General features: G+C 47.9%; 1 protein-coding gene across 2 annotated transcripts in view; it reads right to left on the bottom strand.

The window, feature by feature from the left end:
* Window positions 1-12,782, bottom strand: part of CD151 (CD151 molecule (Raph blood group)) — a 58,453-nt gene extending 45,671 nt beyond the window's left edge. Inside the window, exon 1 of one of the 2 annotated variants that reach the window (XM_077818239.1) lies at window positions 12,654-12,782. The gene's annotated coding sequence lies outside the window, so the exon portion shown is untranslated. The remainder of the gene's footprint in view (window positions 1-12,653) is intronic. The other variant, XM_077818238.1, reaches the window with a different exon arrangement.
* Between the last annotated feature and the right edge of the window lie 1,007 nt (window positions 12,783-13,789).

Genomic DNA, 13,789 nt, shown 5'->3' with positions numbered 1-13,789 from the left:
ACTAACAGATTTATTTGGGCATAAGCTTTCTTGTGGGTTTAAAAACCCACTTCTTCAGAGGCATCCTCCTCATTGTTTTTGTGGATACAGACTAACACAGCTACCCCTCTGATACTTGGCACCATTCAAGCTGTAAATCAGGTTCCTCTGAAAGATGCCATACTCCTTCTCTGCCCCCATTCATACTCCACTGTCCCTACAGGTACCAGTGAATGCTTCGTCACTAAGGAACTGTCGACACACAACTTCGTGCTGCTTTAACTATACCGGTACAGTTAAGGTGGTGCCACGCCTCGCAGAGCGGATGCAGTTTTAGCAGTATGCAAAGTAGACTCTGAAGCCACCTCAGCGAATCACCATCCTTACTGAGAATTAATACACCACTGATCTGTAGCTGAGAGAAGAGATCCACTGCATTCCAACGCTGTCTGTTAGTCAGCACTCTGATTATGGCTGGGAAATCCTGGACTGGATTTCTGCAGCTAGCCGACATGGGGTTTCTTCCATCCTTCCATCTCTCTGGTTACCCCAGAAGGAAGGAGGTAGCCTCATCACAGACGAAGTATAAAAGCAGTTTTGGGTTCACTCCCTCTATTTTCTCCCCATAGAGTTTAAGGCCAGAAGGGACCATTAGATCATCTAGCCCAGTGGTTTTCAACCCTTTTTCATTTGCGGACACCTAAAAAAAATTTCAAATGGAGGTGCAGATCCCTTTGGAAAACTTAGACAGTCTGTGGACCCCCACGGGTCTGTGGACCACAGGCTGAAGACTATTGATTTAGTCTGACCTCTTGTATAACACAGGCCAGATGATCTCATATAGTAACCCTCTGTTGAGCCCAATAACTGACTTGACTAAAGCATAATCTTCCAAGTGAAGACTGGACGCCTTTCTGAAGGCATCAAGAGATGGAGAATCCACCACATGCCTGGTAGCTTGTTCCAACGGTTCCGCTCTTGCAGATGGCTCTGCCTGCTTCTTTAAGTTCATTAAATACTAGCAGAGTTCAAAGGGAAGATGCCAATGTGACAACTGTCCGAGGTATCGCTGGCTCACCATCTGCTTCCCAAATCATCCCCATGGCATCAGTGGGGTTGGGGGAACAACCAGAGCTGTAGTGTTTAAATTCGACCTTTAAGATCTCAGCACTAAGAATGGGATCTTTCCAGTCCTCGGTTTTTAACAGAAATAGTGAGAATTTTCAGGAAAGCTACGGCCAAAGTGTCTAGAAGTGACCAGTGATTTTTAGATGCCTCCATTTTTGAGTGCCCAACATGGTGATAATTTGAAGGGGCCTATTTTTCAGAGGGCAGGAGCTCAGCACTTTCTGAAAGTCAGGCCCTTTTAAGTTGAGCAACTGAAAAATGAGGCTCATAAAAAACAAACAAAAAAACAACCACCCCAAGCCACTAGTCATGTCTGCAAAGGTTGGCTTAAATCTAAACATCATGCTGAAAGTAGCCATGACGACCCCACTAGGCTCTAATTCCATTCCTGTTGAAATGAGTTGACGGGTAGGTTGCTACTGACTGCAAAGGCAGCAAGATCAGGGCCGTACGAGTGCAACTGAATAAACTCCTCACATCAGCCTCACACGAGTTACAAAACAGCATCTGGCTAAAAGGCCCCATACAATCAACCTGGACTCTAATTATCGCAGCACAAACACAGAGAAGGAAAGAATCTGAACAGGGAGCTACAAGGAACACAAGTACAGGCTGGCCCAAGGGGGGTGGGGGCTGAAATACAACCTTGCTGCGATATTAATGGCCTTGGGCTGTGTGCTGGCTCCCCTCCCATTGGCCAGAGATATTTAACACTCTCAGGGCTTGTCTATACGGGACAGTGTCACCCATTATACAGGTAGAATTATACCAGTATAGTTACACTGAAAGAGTTACACTAGTGTAACTCCCGGTGCGAACAATCCCTCAAGAGTGGATGGTGAAGAGGGGCAGTGTTTGCTACACATCCCAGAGCTTGCATCTGAGGACCAGGCACAGGGAGACCTGCACCCTTCTCCAGCCACTACAGCAGCAGGTTTCCTACAGTACTGATACCCAACCTCTGGGCTCACACAGCAGCCACAGGCTCAAGGGAAAGCAGTCAAATGGTTTCTCCTCCCCAAACACAGAGAAAGGCCTTGTCTACAGTGTGGATTTGCCCTGACTTCAGCCATCTGAGCAGCTGATACCCCTACAGTAGACCTGGGAAGCTGGGGGGTTTTACTGGTGCAGTTGCCTCAGTGGTTGGCAAATCCCCGGTGTAGGCAAGGCCAAGGGTGGGAGAGGACTCAAACTGATGTGCCCCCTGAAGGAGGAGAGGTTCCTAAACTCCCTTGCATATCACGATGTGGGCTTCCTGGGATTACAAGGTGACTGGTGTCAGTGGGGCTACAGAACCCAAAATACAGCTTCAGTCTAGAGGGCAGCTCCGCCTCTTACTAGGCTGCATTTCAATACACCTTTGAATTCATCCCTTCCCACTCCAGGGCTTGATTTACTGCCACTGCAGAGAAGTCTGCAAACACAAAGGCAAATGTTTTCCTGTTGTTATGCAGTTACTTAATCAGAAGACAGAGAACCAAACAGGGGGAAGAGGGTGGGGATCCAAACAGGGTAGGAATCCAAACAGGGTCTTGGTTTTTTTTAAAGACAACACGGCTCAGAATGTTTGTGGCACCTCAACCCACTGTGTTATCAGTTCTATCTAAAGCACTTCCTTCAGCGGTGGCACTTAGAACACAAGCATTTGCACAAACTAAGAGCCCCAGACGCTGCTCTGTGACTGCATGCACAGCTCCCCTTGGCATCCGGGGGAAGTTCAGGGTGCAGCCCTCAAGCAAGAAGGTAAACAATTAAACATGGGGCAAGGCACTGTTGTCAGGGGAAATGGATGTTAATTCTTCCCTTACGGATTCCACGGAGGCCAATGCAAGATACCAAGAGAGATTCACAACCCATGACTCACTCCCACTGCTCCTGGCACCTAAACTGTGCTGCTGGCTGGACAGCATGTCCAAAATCCTGGCATGATTTTGTTTGCATAGCTTGGGCCTACCGAGCATGGTGATTCTGCTGAAGTCTTTCTTCCACTATATTTCTTCCGCTCTTGCATTACCTTCATTGGAGACAAAAGCACCTTTGAAACACAGCTCTGCACACACCAAAGGCAACATCTGCTTTTAGAATTTAGGGGTTACTAATCAGCCACTTAAAAAAAAAAAAAGATCCACAACACACACACAATTTTAAAAAGTCACCAGAAATTCCTGCCTCCAGTTCCTCCTGTCCCAAATTTTCACTGCATTCTGTGTGGGTTAAATGTGCTAAACTGACATCAGTAGTCTATTATCATTTGTATATGGTATCTGAGCTCACTGTGCCATTGTGCTGGGTGCTGTGTGTACACAGAGTAAGAGACAGTCCCTGCCCTGGAGAGCTTTCAGTAGGAATAGACAAGACAGACAAAGAATGTATTATTATCCTCGTTTTCCAGACAGAGAACTGAGGCACAGAGCGGTTAAGTGATTCACCCAAGGTGACACAAGAAGTCTGTGGCAGAGATAGAAATTGAACCCAGATTTCCCGAGTCCCAGACTAACACATACAATATAAGCAGTAGTATCAGACTGATACCCTCTGCCCCCAGTAGTGTGATAAGCAGGAGAGATCACCCCTAGCTCTGAGAAGGGAGCTCAGCCTCTCTGCTAATTTGCTGAGAGTGCCGATAATGCCACCTGGACTGGATCTGAACCAATGGCCTAAAGACTCTAGATCCCATCATCAATTCAGCCCCCCTATAATAAGAAGAGGCCCTGAAACACGTATCAGAGGCCTGAGCTAAAGTAGTGAAAACTTTGCTGATATAAAGCAAAGTTAAGTTGTGAACAAGAGGCAGGCCCAGCTCACAGAATTTGGCAAGCACAGGGCTGCTATTGCAGAAACACACATTCCTAAGTAGTGCTAGGCACAAGAATATATACGCAACCACATTCTAGAAAGGTGACACCAGAACACCTCAATACCAAACACATTCCCCAAAGATAACAGGAACACGCTGACCCATCTTAAGGATAAGGTCAGGATGACAGCATGATGGATAGAGATGTTTTGATCAAATCTACAGGTACAAGGTAATGGGTGGCATCCTAAAAGGTCAGAGGGTGGCACCCTGATACGTATGGGGCAATACGTAATTTGTTTGTATTGGTGTATAAAGATGTATCTTAGAGGGAGCGTCTTTCGCCTCCTGAGGGGGCAATGGGAAGAACCGCCACTGACTGAGCTGTGTCCATTGTCACGGGCATACATGGGCTAGTGTAACGGTAGACATTGATCCGGGGAGCTAGGAACATGCTTTGTTGGCAAAAAACCTGGTTGGATGCCTTCGTACCTTAATGGATCTTGTGGTCATTAGGCAGTTCGCTGCACAGAGCTGTGACAGCACACAGAGAACAGACACACATGCAGCCAAACATCTAACCACATCCCCTTCTGCCGGTTTACACGTTGTACACTGAAGGGGATTTAGTGCAGGATAATGCTTTGGTAACTGAGGAGCAAAGAGGCCCAGGAAAAGGTTCTGATTGCATCTCACAGCAGCTTAAGTCCTTACATTTACAAGAGTCTCCGCAGCTTACAGACTCCCACTTTTATTAAAAACCTTTTACAGCAGCTAATTATTTTCAGAGAAGATGCTGATCAGTCTGTTAATGGCGCTGACCTTCTGCCAGGGAGAACGGTCCTCAACTCACACAGGACCCAACCCTGCTCCAGCTTTCCATGGCTCAGTATCATTCAACACAACCCAAACCCGGCTTCAGATACAGACAAGGAATGTGGCACCGTGATGTAGCAGAGGCCTGTAACAGAGCTGGCTGACATAAGCCGCATTCACTGTGCTCATTTCTCAGACTCAGATTTCGAATACATTAGTGACAACGTCTCGCGAAGTTCTTCTCTTCTTCCATGCCCACTCTGCCCCTGCAAAGACTCACCCAGGAGGGGGGCGCCGCAGTTGTAATTTCAACAGCATACACTGGCACCTACATCTTTATTGAGAACAGGAGCCTTTCACGCTGCGCCTCCAGGAGCAGCATCAGTGCACGAAGGGACGCACACAGGCCAACATCTCTTTCAGTGCCCTTCCTCCCTTGAGTACACGCGCTCTGCACACTCAGCCCCCTTGGGGGACATGAGAAAAGTGCACTGAATATCTTACGCATCTGGGGTGGAGGGGAAGGGGGAGAAAAGAGAAAACAAAAGCAGACTTTGCACGTTTAATATTAGGCTCCAGCACCAGATTAAAAAAACAAAAAAAACAAAAAACCCAGCATCTAATGCCAAGCAGCTACTTTGTTCCCAGCTTTCAGCTCTGTTTGTTCCTGCAGATCATAGATACTGTTGCCAAGATCAACCCACAGGTCTGGCTAACACCCGCTCTGGTGCTGCACTTACTGTATGTCTCATTCCGTTTTTTCCCAGTGGCCAAGGTGCAACACACAGCTGACAATGGCATAGGTGGGTGACCCAACTCCACTGGGCAAAAGGGGCAACTTTGTTATTAGCCTCCATAGTACGTACTATCCTATACCAGAATTGCCCTGCTGGATCAGATTGATGGCCCATCCTGTCCAGTATCCTGTCTCCCATACTGGACAGCACACGTGCTGACTTTTTACTTTTCCAGGGGATGCTTCACCCCAAGGCCCCAGCCCCACGGCCCCGCCCTTTCCGACCCCTGCTCACCCACTATTTTTCTCCCCCATGGGTGCTCCAGTCCCAGAGAACCCCCGGAGTTGGAGCCTATGCTGGACAGGACCAGCTGCATCCAAGAAAGATGCAAGAATGGAATAACCTTAGCTCATGTGGATAGTGGCTGGCGTGTGCCCTGAAGCAGAAGATGACAGCTACATTTTATTATATGCCTCCAAGACCCAAAAGCACTTTCAGTCACCCACAAGGATTATTTTACCAACTGCTGAAATGTAACCATTGCTAGAGTAGAACCAAGCAGCAACATCCCACAACAGTTTACAGCAGAAAGTGAAGAATCCCATCACCTAGACCTGCAAGGGGAATTTAGGGTGGAAATGAGGATGGCGCAATGTGGCTGTGACACCAAAGTGAAGGCCATGACTCTTGCAAAAAGTGCCACAGGGTCTTTAATAATCATAGTCCTGCTGTCTTTCCTTTGCTGTGCAGTAGTTTATTACACAGTAGCCAGGGCACGGGGTTAATGTGACTGACTGAAGTAGCTTCCTCTGTATGTCAAGCTGCTGAGATCATGAACAGAACAATCCAACATGCTGGTACGAGCAGGTTACTGGTAAAGACTTAGGCACCGGGATGGAGCAGGAAACGAGAACATACTGTCACTTACGCTCTTAACAGAGCTCTGACGCTTCTAAACAGGGGCTGGGTGTGAACTCCCTTCGCGTCACAGGGAAGGAAGACCTAAGACTCTACCTGCTCTATTGCCAAGGAACCTCATTCTCAGTCTGCAGTTCCCCATCCCCTCCAGGCCTCGTCCCACCCTCCATGTGAGTGAACCCCAACTCAGGGCACCATGATGGCGGGGGGGGGGGCATTTCCCCAGATAGAGAAGTTTGCAAACCCCCATCCAGGATGGCTATGCACACACAGTCACCAGGCTCCCAGAAAGGACGTACGCAGGAGGAAGGGAAAGCATGGCCATGTTGCAAAGTAGGATTGGCTTCGTTTATTAGGCTTGGTTGCAGTCAGAAGGTGCGGCAGGGAAAGGAACACATGGGGTGTAAGAGATTAAGAGGTGTACAGTGGGTCCCAACAGCTGAGAGGACACGGAGGGGGGCGGGGGAGGGGGTGTCAGGGAATGCAAGAGATGGAGGGAGATCAACCCTCAGGTTCCTGAAGTTTTGAAACTGTCAAGACTAACTTACTTTCCTGGTCTTGGTGGGAGCCCATTGGGACTGTTATGATAGGGAGGGGCCTGACTTATTGGTGGAGCACCCTGATTCATTCTGGCTGACACCAGTCCTCTAATCTAACTTGTCTGGGACACATGGCCCAGCTGCAGCAGCAGCCCCCTCCCCCGGAGATAACTGGGCATGGAGACTAGAAGTAGGTAGAGAGTAGAAGGCTCTTGACTCCCATAAGTAATTGGGCAGGTACGAGATGGGGGAGCAAAAGCAAAGAGAGAATAGCAGAAATGCCGACAGAGGTTTGCAGGGCGTGGAGCAAGAAAGGGGAGACGTGTAAGTGCCGCTCTTTTCCTTTCTGATCCCACTCTTTCTTCAGTTTGTGTGTGTTACCTATGGGAAGTGCTGCACTGTATTGCATGCACTGGACTCTACCTGCTAGAAACTAACATGCGATAGGGGTGAGGGCAGTGGGGACAGCACCACAGCTGGAAGCCAGGTGAAGAAGCTACAATGAGATGCATGGAGAGATCTGACAGGACAGTTTGCTTTCTGCTAATATTGCTAAAAGATGCACGGAGGGTAGAGATATCCAGCTGTTTTCCTTCCCCAAAAACTCTCACTGAGGGGAGTTTTAAAGTAACACTCACATTTACTATAACACATGCATATTTAGCCAGAGGAAGAAGGAAGTAGCTCCCTACAGCAAGCAAGGGCCAACATTTTCTGAACTAATTAGAGATTTTTAGGTACCTTGATTTTTGGCCACCTAGCTTGGGACATCATAAAGGGGACAACTTTTCTGAGGGTGAGCAAATACATAGTTGCAGACTCTGTAACATTCTCACAGAGTGAGCAGCTACAGCAGTCGAGCTACCATTATTATTAGCTTCATATAATCCAATCTGCCTCTTGAGAGCCATATTAGCCCTGTATCAGCCACCCAAGGCAGAAACATTGTTCTGCTCTACAAAGAAAGATGGCAGCTTCTCTCCATCCCCTCCCAAAGAATCTCTCATTTAAGCCTAGGAAGGCCACACTGGAAATGTCCCTTGTGGAGCCAGGATTTAGACAGGAAGCACCTTATTATACTTCAGGAGAGGCAATGTTAAGTTAACCCGGCTGCTACTCTGAAACCTGTCAATGTTCAGTGTGTCAGCATAGCACCAGGCTGAGTGGGAGCGTGCCTTCACTAAGGCAGGTTCTGTAATCATTTCCAGCCTGGCGAGATGGGGGCAGGGGAAGAGAAATAACACCCAGAGAAACAGCCCAGGCTGCATCTAGGCAAGGGAGAGAGAGAGAGAGAGAGAGAGTCTGTGCTAGCAAAGGTCATCACCACAGTTACTGCATTTGATCAGCAAGAGCAGACAGTGCAGGGAGATCTGGGCCTGCCAGAGAGCCTGACGGAGGTGAGACACCCACAGTCCAAAAAACCACTGGTTTCATGAGAGCAATACAATATCACCCCCTCCGGCCACCGCACTGCAAGGATGCTGGTGACCATGAGCGCTGTTGCCACACATTTTACACGATAATGTCGTCTCAGAGATGTGCTCTGAGCACAGCTCTAGAAGCCAGGAATTTTGTTGTTCTCATCTTAGTTCTAACACTGACTTTGCAGCCGCTTTAGGCAAGTTACTTAATTTGTCTGCCTCATTTTCCTTATCCATAAAATTGCAACGACACTTCCTTATCTTGCAGGCCCGTCAGCAGGCTTAAGTGTTTGCAAAGTGTTTTGAAGATGGCAAGTGCCATACAAATGCTCAGTACGGGATGCCCATAAGGTGGTTCCTTTAACCCCCACAACCCCCAGAGCAGGGTGCAATCAGGCCAATCTTGCTATTAGGGAGTTCATCCTAAACAGTGCTCTGCTCCCTCTATACTAGCTGCACAGAGATGAAACCATTAGAACAAGCATTTCTGAAACACACCTGGCCTCCGCAGAAACAACACCTAGGGGAAGGGAGACTTTGATGCCCACCCACTCTGGCAAAGAGGGCATGGGGTAGGAATTGAGAGCACGAGGGGTGCAGCTGAACTGAGCAGAGCAGGAATGAGTGAATGCAGAACCGGTTTGAGAACCGTAAGAAGAGCTCAGAGGAAGAGCCTAGAGAAGAGGAGAATGAGGTGGGGAGGGCTGTTACATGGGGTAACCTATCTCAAAACTACAGCAGGGCTGCAAGGCCTTTGTACCAGTGGGAGTGGAAAGTCTCATGGTGACTCTGGGAGACTGAACTAATAGGCTCTTTTGGACTTCTCTCTTGCCTTTTGAGACACCAAACACAGGGAGACATGGACTAATTGATCTGGCACTGTAAAGTGGCCAGCTAGAGAATGCTCAGAAGCTGTTTCAGAAGCTTATACAAATAATACACAACAATTTCAGGTGAGGCAGTGAAGAATATTGAAACTATGGAGGGAAAAGGAAGTGGTATGAGAGGGGTCAGAAGCTGCAGATCTCAAAAAACAGCTTAGCTCTCCTGGTCACAGTGTGGTAGTCTGTTACCATAGGGATCTGCTGAGCTCAGTAGCGTTCACTTCCGTAACAGAAAAGTACAATTCCCTTTCCTGCTGGAGGCACTGGGTTTGTTAATCATGTTGATTTACAGTAGTGCATAAAAGTGCCACCCAAGAACGCAGCTCCATTGGGCTAGCAACGTATAAACACAGTAGTAGAAGATGTGACATTTGATAGCCTACGTCAGCATAGCTTAAAGTCAAAAAGGCACCACTGTGATCAAAGTGTATGAAACCTTATTATGTTTGTTAGATCAAGTAGAGCAGCAGATCAGTCACAGCACACAAAAGCTGCGCCCATTTTGCCCTGAACTCCACTTTCCCTAGCCTATGGCAAGAGGCAGGTTAACAGCAGCCAGGGTGGATAAAAATTAATTATTTAAAAAAAAAATTTAAAAAAATCTGATTTTTTTTTATTTAAATTGGAGTTTTTGGATAAAAAGGTTTTTTCCTCAAAAAGCAATCTAAAGACAGTTTTAATTAAGATACATTATAGCTCAAATATATCATGGAATAGGGATTATAAATTCTATAGTATGAGACAATATATTCATGCAATGTTTAAGAAAAGTTTTGTAAATGAGTTCCAATAGTTCATGGATTACAGACCCAATCTTATTGGGTTCCAGGGGCTTCCGTATAGATTATTTAGGTTAATCTTTCTATCTACCCAATGGGACTCAGTGCTCAGTCTAGAAGATACCATCAGAGACGCTTAGTTTGCAGTTCTCAAACTGTGGATTTGTCTCTCCAGAGATAACATACTTGTTAAGAGCAAAAATGTTTTTAAATAAATAATATATAGAGGTGAGACATAACAGACCTTAACCCTACTGTCCCTGTGCAAATTTGTGTACTCAGAGTCAATCCCTTACCTCTCTCTAAAAGTGCAAAGTTTCAAAAAGTTCAATGAACAGAAGATTGTTGGGGGCAGAATAGATCTGGACAAGGAGAAAAAGTCTGGAGATAAATGTGAGATGGGAGGGACAGGCAGTACAAACAAAAGTGAAACTGTTTGAGCAGCATATTCCAGAATTCACTTTTATGTAGAAATCCATGATTAAATCGAGTCTCCCTGACTAAATCAAATCCACCCTGACAGCAGGGCTATGGTAACCCACAGAGCCTAAAGGCAAACTATGTGCTAGGTGCTATAAAGTGTTGTCTTCCTACCTTCACTGCAAACTAATACCCAGGGGCTGAGGTTTTAACTCAGAAAGGGCTTTTCTGAGTCTCCTCCATCTGCAGCAACCAGTTTTAGTGATGCCAAAGTCCAGGGACGGGGCAGACCTTTCAGCTCTGTCTTCATGTTGATTTAAACAATTGAGAGAACTTTTGGTCTGCATGTTAACTAGATGATATTTGTCACGCTAGAAGCCTCCCTCAGAACCTAGGCCACTGTTAAAACATCATGGACTGTAGAAGTCAGTTTTCTGAACTGGGGTCCCAAATAGAAAAGGAGTACTAGTGGCACCTTAGAGACTAACCAATTTATTTGAGCATAAGCTTTCGTGAGCTACAGCTCACTTTTGCATCCGATGAAGTGAGCTGTAGCTCACGAAAGCTTATGCTCAAATAAATTGGTTAGTCTCTAAGGTGCCACAAATACTCCTTTTCTTTTTGCGAACACAGACTAACACGGCTGCTACTCTGAAATGGGGTCCCAAATGGTTGTCTTGTATGGCATAACTTTACCAAAACTTCTGCCACCGTGCATCACCTCTGTAACCTTTAATTAAACCCTTGATCCATGGGAAGGGCTGATCTTTAGCACCTTGTGAAACCCAAGAGCAAGAAGGGGGGGGAGGGGGGGAAGCAGAATAAGTTACAGGGATTTTAATAGGGCATCCAGAGGTTTCTCCGTTAAATATACTCCTCCTCAATACCAACAAGCTGCTGCAATGGGATGGATTCATGATCAAGGGCTTCTATGATCAAGACATCCTGAAGGCTGTCTATCCTTTACACTCGATGCCATGAAGCAAAGCCTGCTGGGGAAGGCTCTGCATGTCAAGGAACAAGGGTGGTGCAGCTACAGTAACACCCAGCCAGCACAGGGCCTGCCAGTTTCAAAATGGGAGACAGGGAGAACAGAGAAGCAGAACAAGCAGCAGGTGGAGCAGAACAGTTGATTGGATTTCCTGGTAAATATGTTCTCTCTTCCCCACCCCACCCCACGGATTTCACCAGTATTTCAACCTAAAGCCCAGATCTTATTTATCCAGAAGGGGAGCCTCAGACAAGCCAGAAGTGAAGAGAGAGAGAAGCTCTATGCAACTAAGTCAAGAGACGACACAGAAGCCCTGTGGCAAGGCGATCCCTAGGGATCTGCTGGCGATAGAGGAAATCGTGTTTTTAAAAAAGGCAACCACAACTCAGGAAACTCGCCTCTCAGTAGGGAGGAAAAGGGTTTGGCGATTAAAGCCCTAGAGCTGGCCACAGGAGATCACCGACAACGTGTGCGCCCTGGGGCAAGTCCCCAAACTGCTTTATGCCTCCGATGGCTCTAGAGAAATGAAAAGGGAGAAGTCTGGATTTCGCACGAGGCACCGCCTAGGCTGCATGGAAATTCGTGGCCTTCCAGGGAACAGCGGGGCATTGCCCCAGGGGGTTGGGATTTAGGCCGCTCTTGGCGGGGGACGCTCTGAAGTCACGGTCTGAGCCAGCAACCTCTTGAGTCACGCAGTGGTGAAAAGAAAAGAAAAAAAAAAACACCCAACCCACGGCATTTTTGTACCTCGCCGAGTTTGGGATTGTTGCAGTTTAAAACGCCAGTGAAACCTGCCTTGCAGCAGGGAGAGCTCGGCTCTTCCCAACCAGCCCTTTCGGAAGCTGGAGACCCTTTGCAAGGCGAGGAGCTGGGGGTGGAAGAAGAGTTTAGCCACCCCCGTGTAAACAAAACGCGTCTTGGGTTGCAAGGGGACACCCACGGGAACGTGCTGTACCGCGGCCCCCCTCTCTAACAATACCCAGCTCGGGGGAAATCCCCGGGAAGCGTTTCACGTGCCCTTCGCTGACTCAGCCCGGCAAACCCAGGCTCCGCTCCTCCTCTGCTAGCCCTGGGAAGGGAAGGGGTGGGGCGAGGGGGGCAGAGGGCTTCCTTTGTTGCTGCTGTTTCAGGTGCGCGTCCCCCTGCCGGTCCCCGCGCCAGCAGCTCCTTGCTTTGGCCATTGCGCGCTTCTCCCCTGCAGACAGACGAAGAGGCTGAGCAGAGCCCCGCGCGCCTCCCTTTACCTGGTCCCGGCGAGCCGAGTCCCGAACCCCTGGGGCAGGAGAGCGAGTCCCACCTTCCCTCCGGCAGAGCTGCCGCCGCAGTGAGACCCGGCAGCGCGAGCCCTGCTCTGCAGCCGCTGCTCCAGACCCCTCCCAGTCCCCGCAGTTCCAGCCAGCAGCTGCTCCAAGGCTTAACTGTTTGAATAAACTCTGATCCTTCTCTCCCATAACCCAGAGACCCCTAGTGGGCAGAGGGACTATAACTGCCTAGTTTCAGAGTAGCAGCGGTGTTAGCCTGTAGCCGCAAAAAGAAAAGGAGGACTTGTGGCACCTTAGAGACTAACCAATTTATTTGAGCATAAGCTTTCCTGAGCTACAGCTCACTTCATCGGATGCAGCCTACTGTGATCTGGAGGCAGAGCAGCTCGCTTGAGAACTTGTCTCTCTCACCAACAGAAGTTGGGCCAATAAAAGCTATAACCTCACCCACCTTGTCTCTCTAATAGCCTAGTTTCAAAGTAACAGCCATGTTAGTCTGTATTCGCAAAAAGAAAAGGAGGACTTGTGGCACCTTAGAGACTGACCAATTTATTTGAGCATAAGCTTTCATGAGCTAGAGCTCACTTCATCGGACTCACATGGCTGCAAAAACACTGCAGTCAGCACCACAGAGACAGTGAATCCCGAGTCAGCGAATAAGAACATAAGAAAGGCCCTACTGGCTCAGACCAAAGGTCCATCTAGCCCAGCATCCTGTCTTCCCATAGTGGCCAAAGCCAGGTGCCCCAGAGGGAGTGAACCTAACCAGGTAATAATCAAATAAGACACACCCCCTCTTTCTGTTTTAATTTTAACTTATTTTTTTATTCAAAAGACTAAGGCAAACTGGTCATTGAAAGTTACCAGCTACTTCAGCCTCAAGAAAAGTCAGCTGTACAACAAAACATTTGTTCTGAGTTGTGTGTGTGTCCACGTGTGTACCTGTACACACTTTTCTGCCACATTCCTAAGTGGCCAGTACACTTTGAGGATCAGACTTAACCGTCCAAACTGCTGGATAAGGGAGGGGCAGGAGAAGATAAAGAAGAGATGGGAGGAAAATGCTTAGCCTGTGATTTTGGACACACGTTGACGGCAGTTGTGGGTGCCCCGTTGGA

Source organism: Eretmochelys imbricata, chromosome 6 (genome assembly GCF_965152235.1).
Source record: "Eretmochelys imbricata isolate rEreImb1 chromosome 6, rEreImb1.hap1, whole genome shotgun sequence".
Classification (NCBI taxonomy): domain Eukaryota; kingdom Metazoa; phylum Chordata; order Testudines; family Cheloniidae; genus Eretmochelys; species Eretmochelys imbricata.
This window is presented reverse-complemented; position numbering and strand designations above follow the sequence as displayed.